General features: G+C 45.3%; 25 non-coding genes across 25 annotated transcripts; all 25 read right to left on the bottom strand.

Annotated features, from left to right (window-relative positions):
* Positions 1-848: 848 nt before the first annotated feature.
* Positions 849-963, bottom strand: LOC146774144 (U5 spliceosomal RNA). The gene has a single exon (XR_014974022.1). It is a non-coding gene; the product is annotated as a U5 spliceosomal RNA (small nuclear RNA).
* Positions 964-1,815: 852 nt separating this feature from the next.
* LOC146774145 (U5 spliceosomal RNA) lies at positions 1,816-1,930 on the bottom strand. The gene has a single exon (XR_014972656.1). It is a non-coding gene; the product is annotated as a U5 spliceosomal RNA (small nuclear RNA).
* Positions 1,931-2,796: 866 nt separating this feature from the next.
* Positions 2,797-2,911, bottom strand: LOC146774146 (U5 spliceosomal RNA). Its single transcript, XR_014973829.1, has one exon. It is a non-coding gene; the product is annotated as a U5 spliceosomal RNA (small nuclear RNA).
* Positions 2,912-3,763: 852 nt separating this feature from the next.
* On the bottom strand, positions 3,764-3,878 carry LOC146774147 (U5 spliceosomal RNA). The gene has a single exon (XR_014973728.1). It is a non-coding gene; the product is annotated as a U5 spliceosomal RNA (small nuclear RNA).
* Positions 3,879-4,730: 852 nt separating this feature from the next.
* On the bottom strand, positions 4,731-4,845 carry LOC146774148 (U5 spliceosomal RNA). The gene has a single exon (XR_014972657.1). It is a non-coding gene; the product is annotated as a U5 spliceosomal RNA (small nuclear RNA).
* An 866-nt stretch (positions 4,846-5,711) lies between these two features.
* Positions 5,712-5,826, bottom strand: LOC146774149 (U5 spliceosomal RNA). The gene has a single exon (XR_014973830.1). It is a non-coding gene; the product is annotated as a U5 spliceosomal RNA (small nuclear RNA).
* Positions 5,827-6,678: 852 nt separating this feature from the next.
* On the bottom strand, positions 6,679-6,793 carry LOC146774150 (U5 spliceosomal RNA). The gene has a single exon (XR_014973729.1). It is a non-coding gene; the product is annotated as a U5 spliceosomal RNA (small nuclear RNA).
* An 852-nt stretch (positions 6,794-7,645) lies between these two features.
* Positions 7,646-7,760, bottom strand: LOC146774151 (U5 spliceosomal RNA). Its single transcript, XR_014972658.1, has one exon. It is a non-coding gene; the product is annotated as a U5 spliceosomal RNA (small nuclear RNA).
* Positions 7,761-8,612: 852 nt separating this feature from the next.
* On the bottom strand, positions 8,613-8,727 carry LOC146774152 (U5 spliceosomal RNA). The gene has a single exon (XR_014974023.1). It is a non-coding gene; the product is annotated as a U5 spliceosomal RNA (small nuclear RNA).
* Positions 8,728-9,615: 888 nt separating this feature from the next.
* Positions 9,616-9,730, bottom strand: LOC146774153 (U5 spliceosomal RNA). Its single transcript, XR_014974306.1, has one exon. It is a non-coding gene; the product is annotated as a U5 spliceosomal RNA (small nuclear RNA).
* An 852-nt stretch (positions 9,731-10,582) lies between these two features.
* Positions 10,583-10,697, bottom strand: LOC146774154 (U5 spliceosomal RNA). Its single transcript, XR_014972660.1, has one exon. It is a non-coding gene; the product is annotated as a U5 spliceosomal RNA (small nuclear RNA).
* An 852-nt stretch (positions 10,698-11,549) lies between these two features.
* Positions 11,550-11,664, bottom strand: LOC146774155 (U5 spliceosomal RNA). The gene has a single exon (XR_014972661.1). It is a non-coding gene; the product is annotated as a U5 spliceosomal RNA (small nuclear RNA).
* An 888-nt stretch (positions 11,665-12,552) lies between these two features.
* Positions 12,553-12,667, bottom strand: LOC146774156 (U5 spliceosomal RNA). Its single transcript, XR_014974307.1, has one exon. It is a non-coding gene; the product is annotated as a U5 spliceosomal RNA (small nuclear RNA).
* Positions 12,668-13,519: 852 nt separating this feature from the next.
* LOC146774157 (U5 spliceosomal RNA) lies at positions 13,520-13,634 on the bottom strand. Its single transcript, XR_014974024.1, has one exon. It is a non-coding gene; the product is annotated as a U5 spliceosomal RNA (small nuclear RNA).
* Positions 13,635-14,486: 852 nt separating this feature from the next.
* On the bottom strand, positions 14,487-14,601 carry LOC146774158 (U5 spliceosomal RNA). Its single transcript, XR_014972662.1, has one exon. It is a non-coding gene; the product is annotated as a U5 spliceosomal RNA (small nuclear RNA).
* An 866-nt stretch (positions 14,602-15,467) lies between these two features.
* Positions 15,468-15,582, bottom strand: LOC146774159 (U5 spliceosomal RNA). The gene has a single exon (XR_014973831.1). It is a non-coding gene; the product is annotated as a U5 spliceosomal RNA (small nuclear RNA).
* An 852-nt stretch (positions 15,583-16,434) lies between these two features.
* LOC146774160 (U5 spliceosomal RNA) lies at positions 16,435-16,549 on the bottom strand. The gene has a single exon (XR_014973730.1). It is a non-coding gene; the product is annotated as a U5 spliceosomal RNA (small nuclear RNA).
* Positions 16,550-17,401: 852 nt separating this feature from the next.
* On the bottom strand, positions 17,402-17,516 carry LOC146774161 (U5 spliceosomal RNA). The gene has a single exon (XR_014972663.1). It is a non-coding gene; the product is annotated as a U5 spliceosomal RNA (small nuclear RNA).
* Positions 17,517-18,382: 866 nt separating this feature from the next.
* LOC146774162 (U5 spliceosomal RNA) lies at positions 18,383-18,497 on the bottom strand. Its single transcript, XR_014973832.1, has one exon. It is a non-coding gene; the product is annotated as a U5 spliceosomal RNA (small nuclear RNA).
* Positions 18,498-19,349: 852 nt separating this feature from the next.
* LOC146774163 (U5 spliceosomal RNA) lies at positions 19,350-19,464 on the bottom strand. Its single transcript, XR_014973731.1, has one exon. It is a non-coding gene; the product is annotated as a U5 spliceosomal RNA (small nuclear RNA).
* Positions 19,465-20,316: 852 nt separating this feature from the next.
* On the bottom strand, positions 20,317-20,431 carry LOC146774164 (U5 spliceosomal RNA). The gene has a single exon (XR_014972664.1). It is a non-coding gene; the product is annotated as a U5 spliceosomal RNA (small nuclear RNA).
* An 852-nt stretch (positions 20,432-21,283) lies between these two features.
* Positions 21,284-21,398, bottom strand: LOC146774165 (U5 spliceosomal RNA). Its single transcript, XR_014974025.1, has one exon. It is a non-coding gene; the product is annotated as a U5 spliceosomal RNA (small nuclear RNA).
* An 888-nt stretch (positions 21,399-22,286) lies between these two features.
* On the bottom strand, positions 22,287-22,401 carry LOC146774166 (U5 spliceosomal RNA). The gene has a single exon (XR_014974308.1). It is a non-coding gene; the product is annotated as a U5 spliceosomal RNA (small nuclear RNA).
* Positions 22,402-23,253: 852 nt separating this feature from the next.
* On the bottom strand, positions 23,254-23,368 carry LOC146774167 (U5 spliceosomal RNA). Its single transcript, XR_014972665.1, has one exon. It is a non-coding gene; the product is annotated as a U5 spliceosomal RNA (small nuclear RNA).
* Positions 23,369-24,220: 852 nt separating this feature from the next.
* LOC146774168 (U5 spliceosomal RNA) lies at positions 24,221-24,335 on the bottom strand. Its single transcript, XR_014972666.1, has one exon. It is a non-coding gene; the product is annotated as a U5 spliceosomal RNA (small nuclear RNA).
* Positions 24,336-24,498: the final 163 nt, after the last annotated feature.

The raw sequence follows: 24,498 nt of genomic DNA on the forward strand, positions 1-24,498 counted from the left end.
CAATATAGCTCTCTAGGGTAAGTGGCGCCACATCAAAGACCCTGTCATTGCGAGGGTGAGGGCCTGAAAGGTATTTTCAGGCTCTAAGAAAGAGGGCGAGAACCAGGCCGGTGGGCAAAACAGGCCAACATTTCAAAGTCTCTGCTCAAGGTACAAAAAGGTGGACTGTTCACATGTGTATGTCTGGGAATATGCAAATTTCTTTTGTACTCACCTCAGCTCATTAGGAGTTGTCGGGGCTGCTGGGGAAGGGGAACAGGAAATGTGAATCAGGCTTTTAGTTAAGTGGCACTGTAGGCCTTTTGTCCCCTAGCCATTTTACGCTTTCAACACGCTCTACACATAGCCATGCACCGTATGTGCCTTTTTCACACGTACTTTCATTAAACCTGAATATAGAAGGATATATCTGTCTAGGCTGGAGACACGTGAAACAAGTCTGACGTGCCCCTTCAAGTCTACCTGAGAGGAAGCTGACTCAGGATTGGCGACCTCTCAGGGCACCTCCAACGGGCACAAATAACGGGCAAGCCCTATGAAAAGCACAGCATGAGTCTTGGTCCCACCTTTAAAAAGGAGGGTGACCTCTGGGATCTGGCAGCAGGATCTTTGGGAGATAAGAAAATATACTGCCTGCGATCGTGTAGTTTCAAGTCAGTCAAGAAAAGCAATCTCATGCACTGCACAAGCTCTTTCCCATGAGGCACCTCTCCTGCACTCTGTTTATGCAAATGAGCAAGCAGAGAGCTCAGGAATAAAACACCAAACTCATGTCCCCCAAACAAGCAGCAGACAATTGCTGGATATTCCCCAACTTCTAATGCTTTTCTTTTAAACAAATGATAAACAGCCTCACCTGTGGCAAGGATTAAAAAAATTGAATAAACTCTTAAATGTTCCTCTCCACGGAAATCTTTAGTAAAAGGCGAAAGATTTTTTCGTTTTGAAGAGAAACCAGAGTAAGCGACAATATAGCTCTCTAGGGTAAGTGGCGGCACATCAAAGACCCTGTCATTGCGAGGGTGAGGACCTGAAAGGTATTTTCAGGCTCTAAGAAAGAGGGCGAGAACCAGGCCGGTGGGCAAAACAGGCCAACATTTCAAAGTCTCTGCTCAAGGTACAAAAAGGTGGACTGTTCACATGTGTATGTCTGGGAATATGCAAATTTCTTTTGTACTCACCTCAGCTCATTAGGAGTTGTCGGGGCTGCTGGGGAAGGGGAACAGGAAATGTGAATCAGGCTTTTAGTTAAGTGGCACTGTAGGCCTTTTGTCCCCTAGCCATTTTACGCTTTCAACACGCTCTACACATAGCCATGCACCGTATGTGCCTTTTTCACACGTACTTTCATTAAACCTGAATATAGAAGGATATATCTGTCTAGGCTGGAGACACGTGAAACAAGTCTGACGTGCCCCTTCAAGTTTACCTGAGAGGAAGCTGACTCAGGATTGGCGACCTCTCAGGGCACCTCTAACGGGCACAAATAACGGGCAAGCCCTATGAAAAGCACAGCATGAGTCTTGGTCCCACCTTTAAAAAGGAGGGTGACCTCTGGGATCTGGCAGCAGGATCTTTGGGAGATAAGAAAATATACTGCCTGCGATCGTGAAGTTTCAAGTCAGTCAAGAAAAGCAATCTCATGCACTGCACAAGCTCTTTCCCATGAGGCACCTCTCCTGCACTCTGTTTATGCAAATGAGCAAGCAGAGAGCTCAGGAATAAAACACCAAACTCATGTCCCCCAAAAAAGCAGCAGACAATTGCTGGATATTCCCCAACTTGTAATGCTTTTCTTTTAAACAAATGATAAACAGCCTCACCTGTGGCAAGGCTTAAAAAAATTGAATAAACTCTTAAATGTTCCTCTCCACGGAAATCTTTAGTAAAAGGCGAAAGATTTTTTCGTTTTGAAGAGAAACCAGAGTAAGTGACAATATAGCTCTCTAGGGTAAGTGGCGGCACATCAAAGACCCTGTCATTGCGAGGGTGAGGACCTGAAAGGTATTTTCAGGCTCTAAGAAAGAGGGCGAGAACCAGGCCGGTGGGCAAAACAGGCCAACATTTCAAAGTCTCTGCTCAAGGTACAAAAAGGTGGACTGTTCACATGTGTATGTCTGGGAATATGCAAATTTCTTTTGTACTCACCTCAGCTCATTAGGAGTTGTCGGGGCTGCTGGGGAAGGGGAACAGGAAATGTGAATCAGGCTTTTAGTTAAGTGGCACTGTAGGCCTTTTGTCCCCTAGCCATTTTACGCTTTCAACACGCTCTACACATAGCCATGCACCGTATGTGCCTTTTTCACACGTACTTTCATTAAACCTGAATATAGAAGGATATATCTGTCTAGGCTGGAGACACGTGAAACAAGTCTGACGTGCCCCTTCAAGTCTACCTGAGAGGAAGCTGACTCAGGATTGGCGACCTCTCAGGGCACCTCGAACGGGCACAAATAACGGGCACAAATAACGGGCAAGCCCTATGAAAAGCACAGCATGAGTCTTGGTCCCACCTTTAAAAAGGAGGGTGACCTCTGGGATCTGGCAGCAGGATCTTTGGGAGATAAGAAAATATACTGCCTGCGATCGTGAAGTTTCAAGTCAGTCAAGAAAAGCAATCTCATGCACTGCACAAGCTCTTTCCCATGAGGCACCTCTCCTGCACTCTGTTTATGCAAATGAGCAAGCAGAGAGCTCAGGAATAAAACACCAAACTCATGTCCCCCAAAAAAAGCAGCAGACAATTGCTGGATATTCCCCAACTTGTAATGCTTTTCTTTTAAACAAATGATAAACAGCCTCACCTGTGGCAAGGCTTAAAAAAATTGAATAAACTCTTAAATGTTCCTCTCCACGGAAATCTTTAGTAAAAGGCGAAAGATTTTTTCGTTTTGAAGAGAAACCAGAATAAGTGACAATATAGCTCTCTAGGGTAAGTGGCGGCACATCAAAGACCCTGTCATTGCGAGGGTGAGGACCTGAAAGGTATTTTCAGGCTCTAAGAAAGAGGGCGAGAACCAGGCCGGTGGGCAAAACAGGCCAACATTTCAAAGTCTCTGCTCAAGGTACAAAAAGGTGGACTGTTCACATGTGTATGTCTGGGAATATGCAAATTTCTTTTGTACTCACCTCAGCTCATTAGGAGTTGTCGGGGCTGCTGGGGAAGGGGAACAGGAAATGTGAATCAGGCTTTTAGTTAAGTGGCACTGTAGGCCTTTTGTCCCCTAGCCATTTTACGCTTTCAACACGCTCTACACATAGCCATGCACCGTATGTGCCTTTTTCACACGTACTTTCATTAAACCTGAATATAGAAGGATATATCTGTCTAGGCTGGAGACACGTGAAACAAGTCTGACGTGCCCCTTCAAGTCTACCTGAGAGGAAGCGGACTCAGGATTGGCGACCTCTCAGGGCACCTCCAACGGGCACAAATAACGGGCAAGCCCTATGAAAAGCACAGCATGAGTCTTGGTCCCACCTTTAAAAAGGAGGGTGACCTCTGGGATCTGGCAGCAGGATCTTTGGGAGATAAGAAAATATACTGCCTGCGATCGTGTAGTTTCAAGTCAGTCAAGAAAAGCAATCTCATGCACTGCACAAGCTCTTTCCCATGAGGCACCTCTCCTGCACTCTGTTTATGCAAATGAGCAAGCAGAGAGCTCAGGAATAAAACACCAAACTCATGTCCCCCAAAAAAGCAGCAGACAATTGCTGGATATTCCCCAACTTCTAATGCTTTTCTTTTAAACAAATGATAAACAGCCTCACCTGCGGCAAGGCTTAAAAAAATTGAATAAACTCTTAAATGTTCCTCTCCACGGAAATCTTTAGTAAAAGGCGAAAGATTTTTTCGTTTTGAAGAGAAACCAGAGTAAGTGACAATATAGCTCTCTAGGGTAAGTGGCGGCACATCAAAGACCCTGTCATTGCGAGGGTGAGGACCTGAAAGGTATTTTCAGGCTCTAAGAAAGAGGGCGAGAACCAGGCCGGTGGGCAAAACAGGCCAACATTTCAAAGTCTCTGCTCAAGGTACAAAAAGGTGGACTGTTCACATGTGTATGTCTGGGAATATGCAAATTTCTTTTGTACTCACCTCAGCTCATTAGGAGTTGTCGGGGCTGCTGGGGAAGGGGAACAGGAAATGTGAATCAGGCTTTTAGTTAAGTGGCACTGTAGGCCTTTTGTCCCCTAGCCATTTTACGCTTTCAACACGCTCTACACATAGCCATGCACCGTATGTGCCTTTTTCACACGTACTTTCATTAAACCTGAATATAGAAGGATATATCTGTCTAGGCTGGAGACACGTGAAACAAGTCTGACGTGCCCCTTCAAGTTTACCTGAGAGGAAGCTGACTCAGGATTGGCGACCTCTCAGGGCACCTCTAACGGGCACAAATAACGGGCAAGCCCTATGAAAAGCACAGCATGAGTCTTGGTCCCACCTTTAAAAAGGAGGGTGACCTCTGGGATCTGGCAGCAGGATCTTTGGGAGATAAGAAAATATACTGCCTGCGATCGTGAAGTTTCAAGTCAGTCAAGAAAAGCAATCTCATGCACTGCACAAGCTCTTTCCCATGAGGCACCTCTCCTGCACTCTGTTTATGCAAATGAGCAAGCAGAGAGCTCAGGAATAAAACACCAAACTCATGTCCCCCAAAAAAGCAGCAGACAATTGCTGGATATTCCCCAACTTGTAATGCTTTTCTTTTAAACAAATGATAAACAGCCTCACCTGTGGCAAGGCTTAAAAAAATTGAATAAACTCTTAAATGTTCCTCTCCACGGAAATCTTTAGTAAAAGGCGAAAGATTTTTTCGTTTTGAAGAGAAACCAGAGTAAGTGACAATATAGCTCTCTAGGGTAAGTGGCGGCACATCAAAGACCCTGTCATTGCGAGGGTGAGGACCTGAAAGGTATTTTCAGGCTCTAAGAAAGAGGGCGAGAACCAGGCCGGTGGGCAAAACAGGCCAACATTTCAAAGTCTCTGCTCAAGGTACAAAAAGGTGGACTGTTCACATGTGTATGTCTGGGAATATGCAAATTTCTTTTGTACTCACCTCAGCTCATTAGGAGTTGTCGGGGCTGCTGGGGAAGGGGAACAGGAAATGTGAATCAGGCTTTTAGTTAAGTGGCACTGTAGGCCTTTTGTCCCCTAGCCATTTTACGCTTTCAACACGCTCTACACATAGCCATGCACCGTATGTGCCTTTTTCACACGTACTTTCATTAAACCTGAATATAGAAGGATATATCTGTCTAGGCTGGAGACACGTGAAACAAGTCTGACGTGCCCCTTCAAGTCTACCTGAGAGGAAGCTGACTCAGGATTGGCGACCTCTCAGGGCACCTCGAACGGGCACAAATAACGGGCACAAATAACGGGCAAGCCCTATGAAAAGCACAGCATGAGTCTTGGTCCCACCTTTAAAAAGGAGGGTGACCTCTGGGATCTGGCAGCAGGATCTTTGGGAGATAAGAAAATATACTGCCTGCGATCGTGAAGTTTCAAGTCAGTCAAGAAAAGCAATCTCATGCACTGCACAAGCTCTTTCCCATGAGGCACCTCTCCTGCACTCTGTTTATGCAAATGAGCAAGCAGAGAGCTCAGGAATAAAACACCAAACTCATGTCCCCCAAAAAAAGCAGCAGACAATTGCTGGATATTCCCCAACTTGTAATGCTTTTCTTTTAAACAAATGATAAACAGCCTCACCTGTGGCAAGGCTTAAAAAAATTGAATAAACTCTTAAATGTTCCTCTCCACGGAAATCTTTAGTAAAAGGCGAAAGATTTTTTCGTTTTGAAGAGAAACCAGAATAAGTGACAATATAGCTCTCTAGGGTAAGTGGCGGCACATCAAAGACCCTGTCATTGCGAGGGTGAGGACCTGAAAGGTATTTTCAGGCTCTAAGAAAGAGGGCGAGAACCAGGCCGGTGGGCAAAACAGGCCAACATTTCAAAGTCTCTGCTCAAGGTACAAAAAGGTGGACTGTTCACATGTGTATGTCTGGGAATATGCAAATTTCTTTTGTACTCACCTCAGCTCATTAGGAGTTGTCGGGGCTGCTGGGGAAGGGGAACAGGAAATGTGAATCAGGCTTTTAGTTAAGTGGCACTGTAGGCCTTTTGTCCCCTAGCCATTTTACGCTTTCAACACGCTCTACACATAGCCATGCACCGTATGTGCCTTTTTCACACGTACTTTCATTAAACCTGAATATAGAAGGATATATCTGTCTAGGCTGGAGACACGTGAAACAAGTCTGACGTGCCCCTTCAAGTCTACCTGAGAGGAAGCGGACTCAGGATTGGCGACCTCTCAGGGCACCTCCAACGGGCACAAATAACGGGCAAGCCCTATGAAAAGCACAGCATGAGTCTTGGTCCCACCTTTAAAAAGGAGGGTGACCTCTGGGATCTGGCAGCAGGATCTTTGGGAGATAAGAAAATATACTGCCTGCGATCGTGTAGTTTCAAGTCAGTCAAGAAAAGCAATCTCATGCACTGCACAAGCTCTTTCCCATGAGGCACCTCTCCTGCACTCTGTTTATGCAAATGAGCAAGCAGAGAGCTCAGGAATAAAACACCAAACTCATGTCCCCCAAAAAAGCAGCAGACAATTGCTGGATATTCCCCAACTTCTAATGCTTTTCTTTTAAACAAATGATAAACAGCCTCACCTGCGGCAAGGCTTAAAAAAATTGAATAAACTCTTAAATGTTCCTCTCCACGGAAATCTTTAGTAAAAGGCGAAAGATTTTTTCGTTTTGAAGAGAAACCAGAGTAAGTGACAATATAGCTCTCTAGGGTAAGTGGCGGCACATCAAAGACCCTGTCATTGCGAGGGTGAGGACCTGAAAGGTATTTTCAGGCTCTAAGAAAGAGGGCGAGAACCAGGCCGGTGGGCAAAACAGGCCAACATTTCAAAGTCTCTGCTCAAGGTACAAAAAGGTGGACTGTTCACATGTGTATGTCTGGGAATATGCAAATTTCTTTTGTACTCACCTCAGCTCATTAGGAGTTGTCGGGGCTGCTGGGGAAGGGGAACAGGAAATGTGAATCAGGCTTTTAGTTAAGTGGCACTGTAGGCCTTTTGTCCCCTAGCCATTTTACGCTTTCAACACGCTCTACACATAGCCATGCACCGTATGTGCCTTTTTCACACGTACTTTCATTAAACCTGAATATAGAAGGATATATCTGTCTAGGCTGGAGACACGTGAAACAAGTCTGACGTGCCCCTTCAAGTCTACCTGAGAGGAAGCTGACTCAGGATTGGCGACCTCTCAGGGCACCTCTAACGGGCACAAATAACGGGCAAGCCCTATGAAAAGCACAGCATGAGTCTTGGTCCCACCTTTAAAAAGGAGGGTGACCTCTGGGATCTGGCAGCAGGATCTTTGGGAGATAAGAAAATATACTGCCTGCGATCGTGAAGTTTCAAGTCAGTCAAGAAAAGCAATCTCATGCACTGCACAAGCTCTTTCCCATGAGGCACCTCTCCTGCACTCTGTTTATGCAAATGAGCAAGCAGAGAGCTCAGGAATAAAACACCAAACTCATGTCCCCCAAAAAAGCAGCAGACAATTGCTGGATATTCCCCAACTTGTAATGCTTTTCTTTTAAACAAATGATAAACAGCCTCACCTGTGGCAAGGCTTAAAAAAATTGAATAAACTCTTAAATGTTCCTCTCCACGGAAATCTTTAGTAAAAGGCGAAAGATTTTTTCGTTTTGAAGAGAAACCAGAGTAAGTGACAATATAGCTCTCTAGGGTAAGTGGCGGCACATCAAAGACCCTGTCATTGCGAGGGTGAGGACCTGAAAGGTATTTTCAGGCTCTAAGAAAGAGGGCGAGAACCAGGCCGGTGGGCAAAACAGGCCAACATTTCAAAGTCTCTGCTCAAGGTACAAAAAGGTGGACTGTTCACATGTGTATGTCTGGGAATATGCAAATTTCTTTTGTACTCACCTCAGCTCATTAGGAGTTGTCGGGGCTGCTGGGGAAGGGGAACAGGAAATGTGAATCAGGCTTTTAGTTAAGTGGCACTGTAGGCCTTTTGTCCCCTAGCCATTTTACGCTTTCAACACGCTCTACACATAGCCATGCACCGTATGTGCCTTTTTCACACGTACTTTCATTAAACCTGAATATAGAAGGATATATCTGTCTAGGCTGGAGACACGTGAAACAAGTCTGACGTGCCCCTTCAAGTCTACCTGAGAGGAAGCTGACTCAGGATTGGCGACCTCTCAGGGCACCTCTAACCGGCACAAATAACGGGCAAGCCCTATGAAAAGCACAGCATGAGTCTTGGTCCCACCTTTAAAAAGGAGGGTGACCTCTGGGATCTGGCAGCAGGATCTTTGGGAGATAAGAAAATATACTGCCTGCGATCGTGTAGTTTCAAGTCAGTCAAGAAAAGCAATCTCATGCACTGCACAAGCTCTTTCCCATGAGGCACCTCTCCTGCACTCTGTTTATGCAAATGAGCAAGCAGAGAGCTCAGGAATAAAACACCAAACTCATGTCCCCCAAAAAAGCAGCAGACAATTGCTGGATATTCCCCAACTTCTAATGCATTTCTTTTAAACAAATGATAAACAGCCTCACCTGTGGCAAGGATTAAAAAAATTGAATAAACTCTTAAATGTTCCTCTCCACGGAAATCTTTAGTAAAAGGCGAAAGATTTTTTCGTTTTGAAGAGAAACCAGAGTAAGTGACAATATAGCTCTCTAGGGTAAGTGGCGGCACATCAAAGACCCTGTCATTGCGAGGGTGAGGACCTGAAAGGTATTTTCAGGCTCTAAGAAAGAGGGCGAGAACCAGGCCGGTCGGCAAAACAGGCCAACATTTCAAAGTCTCTGCTCAAGGTACAAAAAGGTGGACTGTTCACATGTGTATGTCTGGGAATATGCAAATTTCTTTTGTACTCACCTCAGCTCATTAGGAGTTGTCGGGGCTGCTGGGGAAGGGGAACAGGAAATGTGAATCAGGCTTTTAGTTAAGTGGCACTGTAGGCCTTTTGTCCCCTAGCCATTTTACGCTTTCAACACCATCCCTCCAATCGATATGCTCAGAGCCACCACTGTGCTCTACACATAGCCATGCACCGTATGTGCCTTTTTCACACGTACTTTCATTAAACCTGAATATAGAAGGATATATCTGTCTAGGCTGGAGACACGTGAAACAAGTCTGACGTGCCCCTTCAAGTCTACCTGAGAGGAAGCGGACTCAGGATTGGCGACCTCTCAGGGCACCTCCAACGGGCACAAATAACGGGCAAGCCCTATGAAAAGCACAGCATGAGTCTTGGTCCCACCTTTAAAAAGGAGGGTGACCTCTGGGATCTGGCAGCAGGATCTTTGGGAGATAAGAAAATATACTGCCTGCGATCGTGTAGTTTCAAGTCAGTCAAGAAAAGCAATCTCATGCACTGCACAAGCTCTTTCCCATGAGGCACCTCTCCTGCACTCTGTTTATGCAAATGAGCAAGCAGAGAGCTCAGGAATAAAACACCAAACTCATGTCCCCCTAAAAAGCAGCAGACAATTGCTGGATATTCCCCAACTTCTAATGCTTTTCTTTTAAACAAATGATAAACAGCCTCACCTGTGTCAAGGCTTAAAAAAATTGAATAAACTCTTAAATGTTCCTCTCCACGGAAATCTTTAGTAAAAGGCGAAAGATATTTTCGTTTTGAAGAGAAACCAGAGTAAGTGACAATATAGCTCTCTAGGGTAAGTGGCGCCACATCAAAGACCCTGTCATTGCGAGGGTGAGGGCCTGAAAGGTATTTTCAGGCTCTAAGAAAGAGGGCGAGAACCAGGCCGGTGGGCAAAACAGGCCAACATTTCAAAGTCTCTGCTCAAGGTACAAAAAGGTGGACTGTTCACATGTGTATGTCTGGGAATATGCAAATTTCTTTTGTACTCACCTCAGCTCATTAGGAGTTGTCGGGGCTGCTGGGGAAGGGGAACAGGAAATGTGAATCAGGCTTTTAGTTAAGTGGCACTGTAGGCCTTTTGTCCCCTAGCCATTTTACGCTTTCAACACGCTCTACACATAGCCATGCACCGTATGTGCCTTTTTCACACGTACTTTCATTAAACCTGAATATAGAAGGATATATCTGTCTAGGCTGGAGACACGTGAAACAAGTCTGACGTGCCCCTTCAAGTCTACCTGAGAGGAAGCTGACTCAGGATTGGCGACCTCTCAGGGCACCTCTAACGGGCACAAATAACGGGCAAGCCCTATGAAAAGCACAGCATGAGTCTTGGTCCCACCTTTAAAAAGGAGGGTGACCTCTGGGATCTGGCAGCAGGATCTTTGGGAGATAAGAAAATATACTGCCTGCGATCGTGTAGTTTCAAGTCAGTCAAGAAAAGCAATCTCATGCACTGCACAAGCTCTTTCCCATGAGGCACCTCTCCTGCACTCTGTTTATGCAAATGAGCAAGCAGAGAGCTCAGGAATAAAACACCAAACTCAAGTCCCCCAAAAAAGCAGCAGACAATTGCTGGATATTCCCCAACTTCTAATGCTTTTCTTTTAAACAAATGATAAACAGCCTCACCTGTGGCAAGGCTTAAAAAAATTGAATAAACTCTTAAATGTTCCTCTCCACGGAAATCTTTAGTAAAAGGCGAAAGATTTTTTCGTTTTGAAGAGAAACCAGAGTAAGTGACAATATAGCTCTCTAGGGTAAGTGGCGGCACATCAAAGACCCTGTCATTGCGAGGGTGAGGACCTGAAAGGTATTTTCAGGCTCTAAGAAAGAGGGCGAGAACCAGGCCGGTGGGCAAAACAGGCCAACATTTCAAAGTCTCTGCTCAAGGTACAAAAAGGTGGACTGTTCACATGTGTATGTCTGGGAATATGCAAATTTCTTTTGTACTCACCTCAGCTCATTAGGAGTTGTCGGGGCTGCTGGGGAAGGGGAACAGGAAATGTGAATCAGGCTTTTAGTTAAGTGGCACTGTAGGCCTTTTGTCCCCTAGCCATTTTACGCTTTCAACACGCTCTACACATAGCCATGCACCGTATGTGCCTTTTTCACACGTACTTTCATTAAACCTGAATATAGAAGGATATATCTGTCTAGGCTGGAGACACGTGAAACAAGTCTGACGTGCCCCTTCAAGTCTACCTGAGAGGAAGCTGACTCAGGATTGGCGACCTCTCAGGGCACCTCTAACGGGCACAAATAACGGGCAAGCCCTATGAAAAGCACAGCATGAGTCTTGGTCCCACCTTTAAAAAGGAGGGTGACCTCTGGGATCTGGCAGCAGGATCTTTGGGAGATAAGAAAATATACTGCCTGCGATCGTGAAGTTTCAAGTCAGTCAAGAAAAGCAATCTCATGCACTGCACAAGCTCTTTCCCATGAGGCACCTCTCCTGCACTCTGTTTATGCAAATGAGCAAGCAGAGAGCTCAGGAATAAAACACCAAACTCATGTCCCCCAACAAAGCAGCAGACAATTGCTGGATATTCCCCAACTTCTAATGCTTTTCTTTTAAACAAATGATAAACAGCCTCACCTGTGGCAAGGCTTAAAAAAATTGAATAAACTCTTAAATGTTCCTCTCCACGGAAATCTTTAGTAAAAGGCGAAAGATTTTTTCGTTTTGAAGAGAAACCAGAGTAAGTGACAATATAGCTCTCTAGGGTAAGTGGCGGCACATCAAAGACCCTGTCATTGCGAGGGTGAGGACCTGAAAGGTATTTTCAGGCTCTAAGAAAGAGGGCGAGAACCAGGCCGGTCGGCAAAACAGGCCAACATTTCAAAGTCTCTGCTCAAGGTACAAAAAGGTGGACTGTTCACATGTGTATGTCTGGGAATATGCAAATTTCTTTTGTACTCACCTCAGCTCATTAGGAGTTGTCGGGGCTGCTGGGGAAGGGGAACAGGAAATGTGAATCAGGCTTTTAGTTAAGTGGCACTGTAGGCCTTTTGTCCCCTAGCCATTTTACGCTTTCAACACCATCCCTCCAATCGATATGCTCAGAGCCACCACTGTGCTCTACACATAGCCATGCACCGTATGTGCCTTTTTCACACGTACTTTCATTAAACCTGAATATAGAAGGATATATCTGTCTAGGCTGGAGACACGTGAAACAAGTCTGACGTGCCCCTTCAAGTCTACCTGAGAGGAAGCGGACTCAGGATTGGCGACCTCTCAGGGCACCTCCAACGGGCACAAATAACGGGCAAGCCCTATGAAAAGCACAGCATGAGTCTTGGTCCCACCTTTAAAAAGGAGGGTGACCTCTGGGATCTGGCAGCAGGATCTTTGGGAGATAAGAAAATATACTGCCTGCGATCGTGTAGTTTCAAGTCAGTCAAGAAAAGCAATCTCATGCACTGCACAAGCTCTTTCCCATGAGGCACCTCTCCTGCACTCTGTTTATGGAAATGAGCAAGCAGAGAGCTAAGGAATAAAACACCAAACTCATGTCCCCCTAAAAAGCAGCAGACAATTGCTGGATATTCCCCAACTTCTAATGCTTTTCTTTTAAACAAATGATAAACAGCCTCACCTGTGTCAAGGCTTAAAAAAATTGAATAAACTCTTAAATGTTCCTCTCCACGGAAATCTTTAGTAAAAGGCGAAAGATATTTTCGTTTTGAAGAGAAACCAGAGTAAGTGACAATATAGCTCTCTAGGGTAAGTGGCGCCACATCAAAGACCCTGTCATTGCGAGGGTGAGGGCCTGAAAGGTATTTTCAGGCTCTAAGAAAGAGGGCGAGAACCAGGCCGGTGGGCAAAACAGGCCAACATTTCAAAGTCTCTGCTCAAGGTACAAAAAGGTGGACTGTTCACATGTGTATGTCTGGGAATATGCAAATTTCTTTTGTACTCACCTCAGCTCATTAGGAGTTGTCGGGGCTGCTGGGGAAGGGGAACAGGAAATGTGAATCAGGCTTTTAGTTAAGTGGCACTGTAGGCCTTTTGTCCCCTAGCCATTTTACGCTTTCAACACGCTCTACACATAGCCATGCACCGTATGTGCCTTTTTCACACGTACTTTCATTAAACCTGAATATAGAAGGATATATCTGTCTAGGCTGGAGACACGTGAAACAAGTCTGACGTGCCCCTTCAAGTCTACCTGAGAGGAAGCTGACTCAGGATTGGCGACCTCTCAGGGCACCTCCAACGGGCACAAATAACGGGCAAGCCCTATGAAAAGCACAGCATGAGTCTTGGTCCCACCTTTAAAAAGGAGGGTGACCTCTGGGATCTGGCAGCAGGATCTTTGGGAGATAAGAAAATATACTGCCTGCGATCGTGTAGTTTCAAGTCAGTCAAGAAAAGCAATCTCATGCACTGCACAAGCTCTTTCCCATGAGGCACCTCTCCTGCACTCTGTTTATGCAAATGAGCAAGCAGAGAGCTCAGGAATAAAACACCAAACTCATGTCCCCCAAACAAGCAGCAGACAATTGCTGGATATTCCCCAACTTCTAATGCTTTTCTTTTAAACAAATGATAAACAGCCTCACCTGTGGCAAGGATTAAAAAAATTGAATAAACTCTTAAATGTTCCTCTCCACGGAAATCTTTAGTAAAAGGCGAAAGATTTTTTCGTTTTGAAGAGAAACCAGAGTAAGCGACAATATAGCTCTCTAGGGTAAGTGGCGGCACATCAAAGACCCTGTCATTGCGAGGGTGAGGACCTGAAAGGTATTTTCAGGCTCTAAGAAAGAGGGCGAGAACCAGGCCGGTGGGCAAAACAGGCCAACATTTCAAAGTCTCTGCTCAAGGTACAAAAAGGTGGACTGTTCACATGTGTATGTCTGGGAATATGCAAATTTCTTTTGTACTCACCTCAGCTCATTAGGAGTTGTCGGGGCTGCTGGGGAAGGGGAACAGGAAATGTGAATCAGGCTTTTAGTTAAGTGGCACTGTAGGCCTTTTGTCCCCTAGCCATTTTACGCTTTCAACACGCTCTACACATAGCCATGCACCGTATGTGCCTTTTTCACACGTACTTTCATTAAACCTGAATATAGAAGGATATATCTGTCTAGGCTGGAGACACGTGAAACAAGTCTGACGTGCCCCTTCAAGTTTACCTGAGAGGAAGCTGACTCAGGATTGGCGACCTCTCAGGGCACCTCTAACGGGCACAAATAACGGGCAAGCCCTATGAAAAGCACAGCATGAGTCTTGGTCCCACCTTTAAAAAGGAGGGTGACCTCTGGGATCTGGCAGCAGGATCTTTGGGAGATAAGAAAATATACTGCCTGCGATCGTGAAGTTTCAAGTCAGTCAAGAAAAGCAATCTCATGCACTGCACAAGCTCTTTCCCATGAGGCACCTCTCCTGCACTCTGTTTATGCAAATGAGCAAGCAGAGAGCTCAGGAATAAAACACCAAACTCATGTCCCCCAAAAAAGCAGCAGACAATTGCTGGATATTCCCCAACTTGTAATGCTTTTCTTTTAAACAAATGATAAACAGCCTCACCTGTGGCAAGGCTTAAAAAAATTGAATAAACTCTTAAATGTTCCTCTCCACGGAAATCTTTAGTAAAAGGCGAAAGATTTTTTCGTTTTGAAGAGAAACCAGAGTAAGTGACAATATAGCTCTCTAGGGTAAGTGGCGGCACATCAAAGACCCTGTCATTGCGAGGGTGAGGACCTGAAAGGTATTTTCAGGCTCTAAGAAAGAGGGCGAGAACCAGGCCGGTGGGCAAAACAGGCCAACATTTCAAAGTCTCTGCTCAAGGTACAAAAAGGTGGACTGTTCACATGTGTATGTCTGGGAATATGCAAATTTCTTTTGTACTCACCTCAGCTCATTAGGAGTTGTCGGGGCTGCTGGGGAAGGGGAACAGGAAATGTGAATCAGGCTTTTAGTTAAGTGGCACTGTAGGCCTTTTGTCCCCTAGCCATTTTACGCTTTCAACACGCTCTACACATAGCCATGCACCGTATGTGCCTTTTTCACACGTACTTTCATTAAACCTGAATATAGAAGGATATATCTGTCTAGGCTGGAGACACGTGAAACAAGTCTGACGTGCCCCTTCAAGTCTACCTGAGAGGAAGCTGACTCAGGATTGGCGACCTCTCAGGGCACCTCGAACGGGCACAAATAACGGGCACAAATAACGGGCAAGCCCTATGAAAAGCACAGCATGAGTCTTGGTCCCACCTTTAAAAAGGAGGGTGACCTCTGGGATCTGGCAGCAGGATCTTTGGGAGATAAGAAAATATACTGCCTGCGATCGTGAAGTTTCAAGTCAGTCAAGAAAAGCAATCTCATGCACTGCACAAGCTCTTTCCCATGAGGCACCTCTCCTGCACTCTGTTTATGCAAATGAGCAAGCAGAGAGCTCAGGAATAAAACACCAAACTCATGTCCCCCAAAAAAAGCAGCAGACAATTGCTGGATATTCCCCAACTTGTAATGCTTTTCTTTTAAACAAATGATAAACAGCCTCACCTGTGGCAAGGCTTAAAAAAATTGAATAAACTCTTAAATGTTCCTCTCCACGGAAATCTTTAGTAAAAGGCGAAAGATTTTTTCGTTTTGAAGAGAAACCAGAATAAGTGACAATATAGCTCTCTAGGGTAAGTGGCGGCACATCAAAGACCCTGTCATTGCGAGGGTGAGGACCTGAAAGGTATTTTCAGGCTCTAAGAAAGAGGGCGAGAACCAGGCCGGTGGGCAAAACAGGCCAACATTTCAAAGTCTCTGCTCAAGGTACAAAAAGGTGGACTGTTCACATGTGTATGTCTGGGAATATGCAAATTTCTTTTGTACTCACCTCAGCTCATTAGGAGTTGTCGGGGCTGCTGGGGAAGGGGAACAGGAAATGTGAATCAGGCTTTTAGTTAAGTGGCACTGTAGGCCTTTTGTCCCCTAGCCATTTTACGCTTTCAACACGCTCTACACATAGCCATGCACCGTATGTGCCTTTTTCACACGTACTTTCATTAAACCTGAATATAGAAGGATATATCTGTCTAGGCTGGAGACACGTGAAACAAGTCTGACGTGCCCCTTCAAGTCTACCTGAGAGGAAGCGGACTCAGGATTGGCGACCTCTCAGGGCACCTCCAACGGGCACAAATAACGGGCAAGCCCTATGAAAAGCACAGCATGAGTCTTGGTCCCACCTTTAAAAAGGAGGGTGACCTCTGGGATCTGGCAGCAGGATCTTTGGGAGATAAGAAAATATACTGCCTGCGATCGTGTAGTTTCAAGTCAGTCAAGAAAAGCAATCTCATGCACTGCACAAGCTCTTTCCCATGAGGCACCTCTCCTGCACTCTGTTTATGCAAATGAGCAAGCAGAGAGCTCAGGAATAAAACACCAAACTCATGTCCCCCAAAAAAGCAGCAGACAATTGCTGGATATTCCCCAACTTCTAATGCTTTTCTTTTAAACAAATGATAAACAGCCTCACCTGCGGCAAGGCTTAAAAAAATTGAATAAACTCTTAAATGTTCCTCTCCACGGAAATCTTTAGTAAAAGGCGAAAGATTTTTTCGTTTTGAAGAGAAACCAGAGTAAGTGACAATATAGCTCTCTAGGGTAAGTGGCGGCACATCAAAGACCCTGTCATTGCGAGGGTGAGGACCTGAAAGGTATTTTCAGGCTCTAAGAAAGAGGGCGAGAACCAGGCCGGTGGGCAAAACAGGCCAACATTTCAAAGTCTCTGCTCAAGGTACAAAAAGGTGGACTGTTCACATGTGTATGTCTGGGAATATGCAAATTTCTTTTGTACTCACCTCAGCTCATTAGGAGTTGTCGGGGCTGCTGGGGAAGGGGAACAGGAAATGTGAATCAGGCTTTTAGTTAAGTGGCACTGTAGGCCTTTTGTCCCCTAGCCATTTTACGCTTTCAACACGCTCTACACATAGCCATGCACCGTATGTGCCTTTTTCACACGTACTTTCATTAAACCTGAATATAGAAGGATATATCTGTCTAGGCTGGAGACACGTGAAACAAGTCTGACGTGCCCCTTCAAGTTTACCTGAGAGGAAGCTGACTCAGGATTGGCGACCTCTCAGGGCACCTCTAACGGGCACAAATAACGGGCAAGCCCTATGAAAAGCACAGCATGAGTCTTGGTCCCACCTTTAAAAAGGAGGGTGACCTCTGGGATCTGGCAGCAGGATCTTTGGGAGATAAGAAAATATACTGCCTGCGATCGTGAAGTTTCAAGTCAGTCAAGAAAAGCAATCTCATGCACTGCACAAGCTCTTTCCCATGAGGCACCTCTCCTGCACTCTGTTTATGCAAATGAGCAAGCAGAGAGCTCAGGAATAAAACACCAAACTCATGTCCCCCAAAAAAGCAGCAGACAATTGCTGGATATTCCCCAACTTGTAATGCTTTTCTTTTAAACAAATGATAAACAGCCTCACCTGTGGCAAGGCTTAAAAAAATTGAATAAACTCTTAAATGTTCCTCTCCACGGAAATCTTTAGTAAAAGGCGAAAGATTTTTTCGTTTTGAAGAGAAACCAGAGTAAGTGACAATATAGCTCTCTAGGGTAAGTGGCGGCACATCAAAGACCCTGTCATTGCGAGGGTGAGGACCTGAAAGGTATTTTCAGGCTCTAAGAAAGAGGGCGAGAACCAGGCCGGTGGGCAAAACAGGCCAACATTTCAAAGTCTCTGCTCAAGGTACAAAAAGGTGGACTGTTCACATGTGTATGTCTGGGAATATGCAAATTTCTTTTGTACTCACCTCAGCTCATTAGGAGTTGTCGGGGCTGCTGGGGAAGGGGAACAGGAAATGTGAATCAGGCTTTTAGTTAAGTGGCACTGTAGGCCTTTTGTCCCCTAGCCATTTTACGCTTTCAACACGCTCTACACATAGCCATGCACCGTATGTGCCTTTTTCACACGTACTTTCATTAAACCTGAATATAGAAGGATATATCTGTCTAGGCTGGAGACACGTGAAACAAGTCTGACGTGCCCCTTCAAGTCTACCTGAGAGGAAGCTGACTCAGGATTGGCGACCTCTCAGGGCACCTCGAACGGGCACAAATAACGGGCACAAATAACGGGCAAGCCCTATGAAAAGCACAGCATGAGTCTTGGTCCCACCTTTAAAAAGGAGGGTGACCTCTGGGATCTGGCAGCAGGATCTTTGGGAGATAAGAAAATATACTGCCTGCGATCGTGAAGTTTCAAGTCAGTCAAGAAAAGCAATCTCATGCACTGCACAAGCTCTTTCCCATGAGGCACCTCTCCTGCACTCTGTTTATGCAAATGAGCAAGCAGAGAGCTCAGGAATAAAACACCAAACTCATGTCCCCCAAAAAAAGCAGCAGACAATTGCTGGATATTCCCCAACTTGTAATGCTTTTCTTTTAAACAAATGATAAACAGCCTCACCTGTGGCAAGGCTTAAAAAAATTGAATAAACTCTTAAATGTTCCTCTCCACGGAAATCTTTAGTAAAAGGCGAAAGATTTTTTCGTTTTGAAGAGAAACCAGAATAAGTGACAATATAGCTCTCTAGGGTAAGTGGCGGCACATCAAAGACCCTGTCATTGCGAGGGTGAGGACCTGAAAGGTATTTTCAGGCTCTAAGAAAGAGGGCGAGAACCAGGCCGGTGGGCAAAACAGGCCAACATTTCAAAGTCTCTGCTCAAGGTACAAAAAGGTGGACTGTTCACATGTGTATGTCTGGGAATATGCAAATTTCTTTTGTACTCACCTCAGCTCATTAGGAGTTGTCGGGGCTGCTGGGGAAGGGGAACAGGAAATGTGAATCAGGCTTTTAGTTAAGTGGCACTGTAGGCCTTTTGTCCCCTAGCCATTTTACGCTTTCAACACGCTCTACACATAGCCATGCACCGTATGTGCCTTTTTCACACGTACTTTCATTAAACCTGAATATAGAAGGATATATCTGTCTAGGCTGGAGACACGTGAAACAAGTCTGACGTGCCCCTTCAAGTCTACCTGAGAGGAAGCGGACTCAGGATTGGCGACCTCTCAGGGCACCTCCAACGGGCACAAATAACGGGCAAGCCCTATGAAAAGCACAGCATGAGTCTTGGTCCCACCTTTAAAAAGGAGGGTGACCTCTGGGATCTGGCAGCAGGATCTTTGGGAGATAAGAAAATATACTGCCTGCGATCGTGTAGTTTCAAGTCAGTCAAGAAAAGCAATCTCATGCACTGCACAAGCTCTTTCCCATGAGGCACCTCTCCTGCACTCTGTTTATGCAAATGAGCAAGCAGAGAGCTCAGGAATAAAACACCAAACTCATGTCCCCCAAAAAAGCAGCAGACAATTGCTGGATATTCCCCAACTTCTAATGCTTTTCTTTTAAACAAATGATAAACAGCCTCACCTGCGGCAAGGCTTAAAAAAATTGAATAAACTCTTAAATGTTCCTCTCCACGGAAATCTTTAGTAAAAGGCGAAAGATTTTTTCGTTTTGAAGAGAAACCAGAGTAAGTGACAATATAGCTCTCTAGGGTAAGTGGCGGCACATCAAAGACCCTGTCATTGCGAGGGTGAGGACCTGAAAGGTATTTTCAGGCTCTAAGAAAGAGGGCGAGAACCAGGCCGGTGGGCAAAACAGGCCAACATTTCAAAGTCTCTGCTCAAGGTACAAAAAGGTGGACTGTTCACATGTGTATGTCTGGGAATATGCAAATTTCTTTTGTACTCACCTCAGCTCATTAGGAGTTGTCGGGGCTGCTGGGGAAGGGGAACAGGAAATGTGAATCAGGCTTTTAGTTAAGTGGCACTGTAGGCCTTTTGTCCCCTAGCCATTTTACGCTTTCAACACGCTCTACACATAGCCATGCACCGTATGTGCCTTTTTCACACGTACTTTCATTAAACCTGAATATAGAAGGATATATCTGTCTAGGCTGGAGACACGTGAAACAAGTCTGACGTGCCCCTTCAAGTCTACCTGAGAGGAAGCTGACTCAGGATTGGCGACCTCTCAGGGCACCTCTAACGGGCACAAATAACGGGCAAGCCCTATGAAAAGCACAGCATGAGTCTTGGTCCCACCTTTAAAAAGGAGGGTGACCTCTGGGATCTGGCAGCAGGATCTTTGGGAGATAAGAAAATATACTGCCTGCGATCGTGAAGTTTCAAGTCAGTCAAGAAAAGCAATCTCATGCACTGCACAAGCTCTTTCCCATGAGGCACCTCTCCTGCACTCTGTTTATGCAAATGAGCAAGCAGAGAGCTCAGGAATAAAACACCAAACTCATGTCCCCCAAAAAAGCAGCAGACAATTGCTGGATATTCCCCAACTTGTAATGCTTTTCTTTTAAACAAATGATAAACAGCCTCACCTGTGGCAAGGCTTAAAAAAATTGAATAAACTCTTAAATGTTCCTCTCCACGGAAATCTTTAGTAAAAGGCGAAAGATTTTTTCGTTTTGAAGAGAAACCAGAGTAAGTGACAATATAGCTCTCTAGGGTAAGTGGCGGCACATCAAAGACCCTGTCATTGCGAGGGTGAGGACCTGAAAGGTATTTTCAGGCTCTAAGAAAGAGGGCGAGAACCAGGCCGGTGGGCAAAACAGGCCAACATTTCAAAGTCTCTGCTCAAGGTACAAAAAGGTGGACTGTTCACATGTGTATGTCTGGGAATATGCAAATTTCTTTTGTACTCACCTCAGCTCATTAGGAGTTGTCGGGGCTGCTGGGGAAGGGGAACAGGAAATGTGAATCAGGCTTTTAGTTAAGTGGCACTGTAGGCCTTTTGTCCCCTAGCCATTTTACGCTTTCAACACGCTCTACACATAGCCATGCACCGTATGTGCCTTTTTCACACGTACTTTCATTAAACCTGAATATAGAAGGATATATCTGTCTAGGCTGGAGACACGTGAAACAAGTCTGACGTGCCCCTTCAAGTCTACCTGAGAGGAAGCTGACTCAGGATTGGCGACCTCTCAGGGCACCTCTAACCGGCACAAATAACGGGCAAGCCCTATGAAAAGCACAGCATGAGTCTTGGTCCCACCTTTAAAAAGGAGGGTGACCTCTGGGATCTGGCAGCAGGATCTTTGGGAGATAAGAAAATATACTGCCTGCGATCGTGTAGTTTCAAGTCAGTCAAGAAAAGCAATCTCATGCACTGCACAAGCTCTTTCCCATGAGGCACCTCTCCTGCACTCTGTTTATGCAAATGAGCAAGCAGAGAGCTCAGGAATAAAACACCAAACTCATGTCCCCCAAAAAAGCAGCAGACAATTGCTGGATATTCCCCAACTTCTAATGCATTTCTTTTAAACAAATGATAAACAGCCTCACCTGTGGCAAGGATTAAAAAAATTGAATAAACTCTTAAATGTTCCTCTCCACGGAAATCTTTAGTAAAAGGCGAAAGATTTTTTCGTTTTGAAGAGAAACCAGAGTAAGTGACAATATAGCTCTCTAGGGTAAGTGGCGGCACATCAAAGACCCTGTCATTGCGAGGGTGAGGACCTGAAAGGTATTTTCAGGCTCTAAGAAAGAGGGCGAGAACCAGGCCGGTCGGCAAAACAGGCCAACATTTCAAAGTCTCTGCTCAAGGTACAAAAAGGTGGACTGTTCACATGTGTATGTCTGGGAATATGCAAATTTCTTTTGTACTCACCTCAGCTCATTAGGAGTTGTCGGGGCTGCTGGGGAAGGGGAACAGGAAATGTGAATCAGGCTTTTAGTTAAGTGGCACTGTAGGCCTTTTGTCCCCTAGCCATTTTACGCTTTCAACACCATCCCTCCAATCGATATGCTCAGAGCCACCACTGTGCTCTACACATAGCCATGCACCGTATGTGCCTTTTTCACACGTACTTTCATTAAACCTGAATATAGAAGGATATATCTGTCTAGGCTGGAGACACGTGAAACAAGTCTGACGTGCCCCTTCAAGTCTACCTGAGAGGAAGCGGACTCAGGATTGGCGACCTCTCAGGGCACCTCCAACGGGCACAAATAACGGGCAAGCCCTATGAAAAGCACAGCATGAGTCTTGGTCCCACCTTTAAAAAGGAGGGTGACCTCTGGGATCTGGCAGCAGGATCTTTGGGAGATAAGAAAATATACTGCCTGCGATCGTGTAGTTTCAAGTCAGTCAAGAAAAGCAATCTCATGCACTGCACAAGCTCTTTCCCATGAGGCACCTCTCCTGCACTCTGTTTATGCAAATGAGCAAGCAGAGAGCTCAGGAATAAAACACCAAACTCATGTCCCCCTAAAAAGCAGCAGACAATTGCTGGATATTCCCCAACTTCTAATGCTTTTCTTTTAAACAAATGATAAACAGCCTCACCTGTGTCAAGGCTTAAAAAAATTGAATAAACTCTTAAATGTTCCTCTCCACGGAAATCTTTAGTAAAAGGCGAAAGATATTTTCGTTTTGAAGAGAAACCAGAGTAAGTGACAATATAGCTCTCTAGGGTAAGTGGCGCCACATCAAAGACCCTGTCATTGCGAGGGTGAGGGCCTGAAAGGTATTTTCAGGCTCTAAGAAAGAGGGCGAGAACCAGGCCGGTGGGCAAAACAGGCCAACATTTCAAAGTCTCTGCTCAAGGTACAAAAAGGTGGACTGTTCACATGTGTATGTCTGGGAATATGCAAATTTCTTTTGTACTCACCTCAGCTCATTAGGAGTTGTCGGGGCTGCTGGGGAAGGGGAACAGGAAATGTGAATCAGGCTTTTAGTTAAGTGGCACTGTAGGCCTTTTGTCCCCTAGCCATTTTACGCTTTCAACACGCTCTACACATAGCCATGCACCGTATGTGCCTTTTTCACACGTACTTTCATTAAACCTGAATATAGAAGGATATATCTGTCTAGGCTGGAGACACGTGAAACAAGTCTGACGTGCCCCTTCAAGTCTACCTGAGAGGAAGCTGACTCAGGATTGGCGACCTCTCAGGGCACCTCTAACGGGCACAAATAACGGGCAAGCCCTATGAAAAGCACAGCATGAGTCTTGGTCCCACCTTTAAAAAGGAGGGTGACCTCTGGGATCTGGCAGCAGGATCTTTGGGAGATAAGAAAATATACTGCCTGCGATCGTGTAGTTTCAAGTCAGTCAAGAAAAGCAATCTCATGCACTGCACAAGCTCTTTCCCATGAGGCACCTCTCCTGCACTCTGTTTATGCAAATGAGCAAGCAGAGAGCTCAGGAATAAAACACCAAACTCAAGTCCCCCAAAAAAGCAGCAGACAATTGCTGGATATTCCCCAACTTCTAATGCTTTTCTTTTAAACAAATGATAAACAGCCTCACCTGTGGCAAGGCTTAAAAAAATTGAATAAACTCTTAAATGTTCCTCTCCACGGAAATCTTTAGTAAAAGGCGAAAGATTTTTTCGTTTTGAAGAGAAACCAGAGTAAGTGACAATATAGCTCTCTAGGGTAAGTGGCGGCACATCAAAGACCCTGTCATTGCGAGGGTGAGGACCTGAAAGGTATTTTCAGGCTCTAAGAAAGAGGGCGAGAACCAGGCCGGTGGGCAAAACAGGCCAACATTTCAAAGTCTCTGCTCAAGGTACAAAAAGGTGGACTGTTCACATGTGTATGTCTGGGAATATGCAAATTTCTTTTGTACTCACCTCAGCTCATTAGGAGTTGTCGGGGCTGCTGGGGAAGGGGAACAGGAAATGTGAATCAGGCTTTTAGTTAAGTGGCACTGTAGGCCTTTTGTCCCCTAGCCATTTTACGCTTTCAACACGCTCTACACATAGCCATGCACCGTATGTGCCTTTTTCACACGTACTTTCATTAAACCTGAATATAGAAGGATATATCTGTCTAGGCTGGAGACACGTGAAACAAGTCTGACGTGCCCCTTCAAGTCTACCTGAGAGGAAGCTGACTCAGGATTGGCGACCTCTCAGGGCACCTCTAACGGGCACAAATAACGGGCAAGCCCTATGAAAAGCACAGCATGAGTCTTGGTCCCACCTTTAAAAAGGAGGGTGACCTCTGGGATCTGGCAGCAGGATCTTTGGGAGATAAGAAAATATACTGCCTGCGATCGTGAAGTTTCAAGTCAGTCAAGAAAAGCAATCTCATGCACTGCACAAGCTCTTTCCCATGAGGCACCTCTCCTGCACTCTGTTTATGCAAATGAGCAAGCAGAGAGCTCAGGAATAAAACACCAAACTCATGTCCCCCAACAAAGCAGCAGACAATTGCTGGATATTCCCCAACTTCTAATGCTTTTCTTTTAAACAAATGATAAACAGCCTCACCTGTGGCAAGGCTTAAAAAAATTGAATAAACTCTTAAATGTTCCTCTCCACGGAAATCTTTAGTAAAAGGCGAAAGATTTTTTCGTTTTGAAGAGAAACCAGAGTAAGTGACAATATAGCTCTCTAGGGTAAGTGGCGGCACATCAAAGACCCTGTCATTGCGAGGGTGAGGACCTGAAAGGTATTTTCAGGCTCTAAGAAAGAGGGCGAGAACCAGGCCGGTGGGCAAAACAGGCCAACATTTCAAAGTCTCTGCTCAAGGTACAAAAA

Source organism: Triturus cristatus, chromosome 12 (assembly GCF_964204655.1).
Source record: "Triturus cristatus chromosome 12, aTriCri1.1, whole genome shotgun sequence".
Taxonomy (NCBI): Eukaryota; Metazoa; Chordata; class Amphibia; order Caudata; family Salamandridae; genus Triturus; species Triturus cristatus.